Consider the following 8053-nt stretch of genomic DNA (forward strand, 5'->3'; position numbering starts at 1 on the left):
CTGTTCAGCAGGGAGCCTGCTTCCCCCTCTCTCTCTGCCTGCCTCTCTGCCTACTTGTGATCTCTGTCTCTGTCAATTAAACTAATGAATAATATTTTTTAAAAAATTACAATAATTCAAGCAATGATTTCTAGAGGTAGACATACGGTAGGAGTCATAGGATTTGGAGTCTCACCGTAATGAGGTTTGGTACGTGATCCCTTACCCTCTTCCCTCCAGTGACAGGGGAAACAGCTGAGTTTAGCAAGAAGGGTGTGAACTTTGGAACTAGATGAACCTGGGTTCAAATCTCACATCTGCCGTGTACTAGGAATATATCCTCACAAAACAGCCCCACAAAACTGTTCCCTGGTTTACTAATACACATAAACAGGGCTACCGAGATGTCAGCCGTAGTGCCTGCACTCAGTAAACGTCAGTCTCGTTTCTTCTGAGGTTTTTCCCTTGCCGGACAGAACAATGAATCAGTGACAGGTTGGCCACTTCTAACAGAACAGATTTGTAAATCCTGTACGCAGACTTCCCCTACCCAGTCTGGGGCTCTGGCTTTCAGGAGGCAAATAAGATCCATTCTGACCTCTGCGTTCTAAGTCTCAGCCACTGAGTTACATGACCAAAGACACGAGCACTCCCCACCATACCTGCCAACTCTAAGGTTAAAGTTAGATCAGACGAGCTTTGCTTGTAGGACCTTTGGCATCTTTTTGCTGAATTCACAAATGATTGATTGAGTCTGTGCTTCTATTGAGTCCAAACAGAAATAATAATGCTGTGACATTGTGATGTATAAGAAGAAATACATATTTGGTCCTTGTCCCCATATCCCATCGTAAAAACCTTGGAATTTATAAAAGTGATAAAGGGGTCTTGATATTCATACCAAACTCTTCTCAGTGGCACCTGAGTTTATGTTAATAAGAGGTCACTGTTGGAAAGCACCTAAGGATGGAAACCAGATGCCAAGAGATCAACCATGTGATTAGAGGGTTGGAAGTTTCAGTCCCACTCTCCTAACCTCCACGAGGGGAGAGGGGCTGAAGGCTGAATCAATCACCAATGGCCTATGATTTAACCAATTGAACTTCTGTAATAAACTCTATAGAAAACCAAAAGGATGGGGTTCAGAGACCTTCCAGGTTGGTGACCCAAGACCCAGGAGGTACCACAACACCAGGCCCTAAACTCCATGAGGATTAAAGCTCCTTTGTTCAGAATCTCGCCCTATGTATCTCTTCTCTGGCTGTTGATTCGTATCCTTTAATATCCTTTGTAATACTTTGGTAATCTAGTAAATAAAATGTTTCTCTGAGTTTTTTGAGCCTTCTATCAATCAAACCCGAGAAGGAAGTCACGGGGACCTCTGATGTATAACCAGTGAGTGAGAAGCCTGGGTCACAATCCGGACTTGCGAATGGCATCAGAAGTGTGTTTGTGTGCGGGCAGTTTTGTGGGACTGAACCCTTGACCCATGGGAATCGGATGCTGTCTCCAGGAAGGCCATGTCGGAAACCTGTTGAATTGTAGGACACCCAGCACGTGTCTGAGACTTCATAGTGGTGTGGGGAAACTACCCTCTACAGCAGAATTGGTGACTAGATTCTGGTTAAATGCCAAAACTACAGTGTGATTTACCTGGAAGGAGCCTGATTCCCACAGTGTTAGTTCATTGGAATATGACTACAGCCACAGCTACATCCCCCGATCCTGACACGCAGCTCGCACTTAGCAACACCTTTGTCATTGTTAACTTTAATGAGCAGCTCTTGGCTTTGTTTTCTATACTAAAAACCATTCCTTCTTCCCCCTTTACCATCACCTTGAATCCACCTCCATGTGTAGGAGAATCTTTTCTCCCCCGTGTCCTTTACCCCAGCACCTGTTCTCATCCCCTTAGATCACATCCCATGACATCAACGGGACATAGGATCCAGCCTCTTGGTATCAGGAGAATGGAAACTTGATCAGTCTAGCCAGATAGTTCTTATCAATTCCCCACACCCCAAAGCTTACATGAGTATAACCTGCTGTCTTTCTTTGGCTCCAGGATTCCCCGGGCCCTCCACAGCCAGAAGGCAGCAGTGACTGTCACAGAGCGATGAGCTCTAGTGTCAAGGTCCTGATGTAGAAGGGAAGGGCTTTGATTCCCATTCCTGCTCTGTGCACAGAGTCAAACCATAGATCCATAAACTTGTTGCCATTCCACTTCCTCTCCTATAAAAAAAAATTTTTTTTGGAGGGAGAGTATGGGCAGGGGAGAGGGAAGAGGGGAGAGAGGGGCATGGAGAGAGGCAGGGGAAGGCAGAGGGAAAGAGAAAATCCCAAGCAGGCTCCGCGCGCCCATGGCAGGACTCGACCTCACAACCCTGAGATCATGACCTGGACCAAAATCCAGAGTCAGATGCTTAACAGACTGAGCTGTCCAGGCTGCCCTTAAACTAAATTTTAAAGATTTTAATGGATGGAAGCAAACTGAGAGGGCATCTAGTTCCACCCCTCGTTCCCAGAGGAGGAAAGAAAAGAAGAAGGAGAGCCAGATTCAAGCCTCCCGCCTATGGCAGAAGTGGCTGGTAAAAGGCTATGTCTAAGACAGATGCCAGACTTATGTTAAGCAAGATTACTCTTATTAAAATACTTCCTTCCATAATGGGAAATATTCTGTCAAGAAAACAAGACATAAAGCCATGTATAAATCATGCTGGTAGGTGTACATTTTATTGTTGGTTTACAAAGGAGGGTGTTACATAACCACGTTTCTTTATGCGTAGAATATCTTTGCTAGCAGCCATGGCTTCTGGAGAGCGGACCTGGGGAATTAGGGAGGGGACCAGGTCTCCGGCACCAGAGGCCAGGCTGAAATGGTAAGTGACAAAGACACTTGTCAAATCTCTTCTGTTTGCTTTTGACTCCTAACCAGGTGAAAAAAAAAAAAAAAACCTTTAGGTTTCAGCAAGAAAATCTGAATTCATCACCTCGTTCATTCTCTTTCTTTCCTATGTAACTTAATTAAGATAGAAACAATTGGGCCTTCTTGGCTCGCTGGCCCTGGCAAGTCCTGCATGCAAGTTCACACAGGGAAGCAGGGAGTGGTACAGAGAATCCCCTTGGTCCCGAGTCGCCAGCCAGCCCTGCGTCTTATTGCCACCCAAACTTTGGCAAGACTGGAATTTCCAATCAGAAGAAATACTTGGGCAGGAAGGGGTGGGAGACAGTTGTACCGGAGAGGGAATGTCTTTTCACACCAGCTCAGAAGTTGGCAGACCTTGTTGGCCCAGCTCTTCCATAACCTCTCCATTATCCACAGGTGAACTCTCCATTATCCACACTGCTGGGGGTTTCCAGCCCCCCAGTCCCCGCAGGCACTTTTGGGAAACGTGATACTCAACCGGAACTCAATGTCATTCCTAGCTCCAGGACTCCAAGGAGCATCCATTAACCCTTTCTCCTGGAAATTGTCTTCTCTTTCAACTCCTTGATACCCTAGGAGAATGTTCATTAGACATCGAAGACTCCTTCTATTGGGATTTCAAAGTGGACCCACCTGTTTCCTGTGCCAGTGACACGAGCAGGACCATTCCTGCTCTTTGGAGTGTGCAGGCATGTGGGAAAGATAGACCTGAGGACATCCGGCTTCATAGAGAGAAAATCTAGCAGGAGTTAAAACAGAATAATACTAAGAGCCATGCTGTAACTCCTGCAACCTTAGTGGTATTTGTGCGATGACACTTTGTAAGCTAGCTCAGGGCACCTCCCCGCGGACGCAGAGCTGTGAGGAGAGGACGGTGTGCTCCCCAGCTGATGTCTCTCTGATCCCCAATTCCAATGGGCTCCCCTTGTCCGCTCACCAGAATGAAGGGGATCTGGGGGCTGCCAGATAACCAGCTTTTATGTCGCCAGCATTTTTGATGCAACAGATGTCTCTGAATTTCCCAGGTACCTAGATCCCTAAACTAACACTGAAAATAAACGAAGCATGTGCTCTGTTCTCAGATGGTATCAGTCCGAGTGGTCGCATCTAACTGATTTTGGAGGGAGACAAAACAGGCTTCCCACATCTAGGTTAACTGTGGGTAACACAGGAGGAGAGTGCAGTCAGTCCTCATAGAGGGACAAGCCAAGCTCCCCCTGCTGAGGGGGCAGCTGCTGCTCCCGGGCAAGGGTCCTTGAGCAGCAGAGGAGGGACAGGATTGCTGGCTGTCTCATGCTCTCTCCCTCTTTGCTCTGTCCTGGGCGCCCTCCAGAGGGCCCAGCAAAACTCCTGCTGAGGGTGTCTACAGATGAGAACAAAAGTGCTTTGTCCATAGCTACTTTGCATCTATCCTCTCTCCGGCTCCAAGTGCGCTTTTGAAACCCAGTTACTGTAATCATGGTTTTCTTGTGCATTTGAGATTAGATCTACATTTAAAAATCTAGCTCGCAGGCAGAAGGTAAAATTGCAAATAAGTGTTTGGCCGAAGAAGTCTTTGTTGAAACAGCGGGAAATACGTCAAAACAAAAAGTCTTCTGACAATTGCAACATGGAAAGCAGACCTTTCAGCGGGGACTGGATACATGAGGGCCTGAGCCCTCTCTTACCTCTGTTCCCTGCAGGGGCCGGCATGGTTCTTTGCACAAAATAGGCCCCAGTAAGGCTCCATTCAGCTCTCCTCCAGAGCTGGTCTGCTCTCCAGTACCTAGGAATTCTCTCCCCTGGGTGCGTTCCTTCCTGGCTGCACCTTGAGGGGTTGGCCCTGGACCCGTGGCATCAGGCAATCTTTACTCCCAATCCCACTGCAGACCTACACAAAAAAAATCCCCCCAGGCCCTTCAGAAAACACTGGTGTTTTGTTCAGGGCAAATGAAGCTCAGAGACAGAGATTCTTTGCCAATCATTTATTTGACACAGGCTCATTATGGGAATTAAAATTCATCATAGTAATATTTCACAAGTCAATAGCCTACAAGGTAATGCCTCTTAATAAACCAATATAGAAATAACATACTCCAAACCAATGACAGATTAATTACACTTTTGTTCCAGGCAAAGGGAAGGTGAGAGAAATAAAATCCAAATTTTGTCCAGGTGGCGCTTCTGCAGGTTGGTTCTCAGTGGAGTAGTCAGTACTTCCAACTAAAAGCTGGTTAGCAGCTGCCAGGTCAGGTCTCTCACTGCTGGGGCCTGGAGCTGGCAGGTGATGGCGCCGTCATTGGAAGGCAAGGTGGGCTGCTCCGAAGTCTACTAGTCCAGCGACTGTCCCACGGTTTGTACCACTGGCTACAAGGACCTTGGCTCGCCAAGGCAGGAATAGATGTCCCCTCGCTTCCCAAGATTGTCACCACTACCAACCGAGAATATCCTGGCCACAGTAGAGGCAAGTGTCTCAAGATCCTTGGAGAGCTCTTAGATCAGCAAAGAGTAGTCTTATCTAAACGGTCCTGCTCAAATGGCTGGTAAAACCTTTTGAGAACGCCACTGCCATTACTGTGGTGTCAGTCACGTTAACCGTCCTTTCCACTCCAGGAGCTGAGAGTTCGAGACCAAAGTCCCAGTATCTGATTTCAAAACTGTTTCATCAAAACAAGTTCACTTGAAACGAGTTCAGACCACAAACAACGTTGTCCATGAGGAGCTTTCAAAACATAGATTTGAAATCACATGACCCCTGACTTTCATGCTGACGCAGGCTACTGACGTTTGCTATCAATAAAAGATTGATTGGCTTCAGTCTGTCTGATAAATGGGCACGCATGAGGGGGAATCACAGGGCCGACAGTGATCCACGTCATGGATTTCAAGACCGACTGCAGTGCTTGGCACCATGGCGGACAGCTGGTGGAAACTTCCCTCTGGAGGTATGAACAGGCTGGCTGACCTCAGATGGTAGCTGTCTGTCTAAGCCTGGGCAAATCCCCCACGAGGGCCAGACTGGTAGGCAGTTTTCATTACCATTTCCAGTTCTTTTACAGACCTCAAGGCAAGCACAAGGTAGGGAGTAGTAATTAGAAGACATGGCTCCAGCTTGTGCCATGGGATGACCAGCAAGTTTATCCATAGAACACCCTATCCAACAAGGGGCTTAGACACGATCTCAGGACCTGAGCTAGAAAGATCTGGTCTGTCCTCCATGAAGCATTCCAATGTCCAAACATAATCTGATGCCTTGGTGCTTGAAGCAGGAATTATCAAGAAATCAGAAAGAGGTTTCAGGATGTGATCATTCTGTCCCAGCTACATTGAAGCCTGACAGCCCCCCTGGTTGTCTTCTCAGGAAGCAAATGATGGATTCCCTCAGGACCAACTCATGGCCTCCTTCTTCTCAGGAGCTGACTGTGTCTGGGGGCCCATCCCCAGCCTGCAGCTCTTGGCTTCCTAGGCTAACAGCTCTGCAGGTGCCCTGTGCACAGATCCCAGCCCCAAACGTTTTCTCGTTCCCCCTACAGTCCCTGATCATCTTTCGGCAAACATCCCAGATCTTTCCACGAGAGCTCCAATTTATTTAAAAGGCATGCTTTATCTCCCAGTGGAGTTTGTCAACTAAATAACTCATATTGACTGTTTCAGCTTTTCATGAAAATCATCAAAGGTTCTACACCTGGGCCCAGGGACAGGTCTGGGTGTTGTTGGACCTGATGTGGGATAATATACGAGCAGGCACAAGGCCAGGGGAGCACCTTGGCAAGTGAGGGGCCCTGAGGCTGAAGCTTCATTACGTTGGTGGTGAAGGCACCTCTGCCCTTATTTGGAGAACTGAATCCCAGCGGGAGCTCAGGGCTCTCTCTGCAGCAAGACCGCCCATCACCCATGATGGTCTATCACGGGCTGACAGCACAATATGTGCAAGAAAATGGGGACTAGAGGCAGAGAAGCCTGACTTCCATGACCAGCTCTGTCTCTCTCTCTCTCTCTCTTTTTTTAATTTGACAGACAGAGATCACAAGTAGGCAGAGAAGCCCGCAGAGAGAGAGGTGGAAGCAGACTCCCTACTGAGCCAAGAGCCCGATGCGGGGCTCGATCCCAGAACCCTGGGATCATGACCTGAGCTGGCGCCCCCAGCTCTTTTTACCTGCTCTGTGATTTGAAGCATAAAGTGATCGAACCTCACCATGCTTCAGTTCCTCCTCTGAAGAAAACCCAGAGGCAACGGCCCATCTTTCACGTGGGTGCTGTGAAGATCCCAAGGATGGCCTTAGGTCACACACGAAAAAGTGCGTCACACGGTTAACTCGGAGAATGACTGACTCCAACTCTCATCGAACAGTTTTCATTACAACTGGTCTACGGGATCGAAATTTACCTTATACAAGGAAATTTAGTTATTTTATATTGATTTTAATTATATTTAATTTTATTATTTTTTAGGGAGAAAGAGTGCACAGCAACCAGGGTGGGGGGATCAGAAGGAGAAAGAGAGAATCTTAACCAGGCTCCATGCTACATGCAGAGCCTGACGCAGGGGCTCCATTTTAACAACCCCTGAGATCAGGACCTGGGCTGAAAACAACTGACCTGACGTTTGAGCGACTGAGCCACCCAGGCGTCCCCAAGGCAAGTTAGTTATTAACTTGACAAACAACAGACACAGAAGAGGCAAGCATATATTCAAAGATAGTATAAATAGATAAAAACAAGATGTAAAACAGAACCACACTTAGCCTGAACCAACGGCTGACAAATTCTTTTTCTGTCCTCCTGCATTGAAGGGACACAGCATAATCCGAATGACAATGGCTAATGCCTCGGCAACAGAAGAAGGGCTTATAAACAATTTGCAAACCTCTCAGGTGTTCTTTTTTTTTTTTTTTTAAGATTTTATTTATTTGATAGAAATAGGCAGAGAGGCAGGCAGAGAGAGAGGAAGGGAAGCAGGAAGCCCAATTCGGGGCTCGATCCCAGGACCCTGAGATCATGACCTGAACCGAAGGCAGAGGCTTTAACCCACTGAATGTTCTTTCCTTCCTCATGATACACATTCTCCTCCAACCTATATCCCAACCCCCATAACCCACTCCCCGTCCCAGTGGAGAATCACACTCATTCCGAGAATGAAGGCAAAATATGGAGTTTATTCAGTTGATC

This window comes from Lontra canadensis, unplaced genomic scaffold (genome assembly GCF_010015895.1).
Source record: "Lontra canadensis isolate GAN:19392208 unplaced genomic scaffold, GSC_riverotter_1.0 scaffold76, whole genome shotgun sequence".
Taxonomy (NCBI): Eukaryota; Metazoa; Chordata; class Mammalia; order Carnivora; family Mustelidae; genus Lontra; species Lontra canadensis.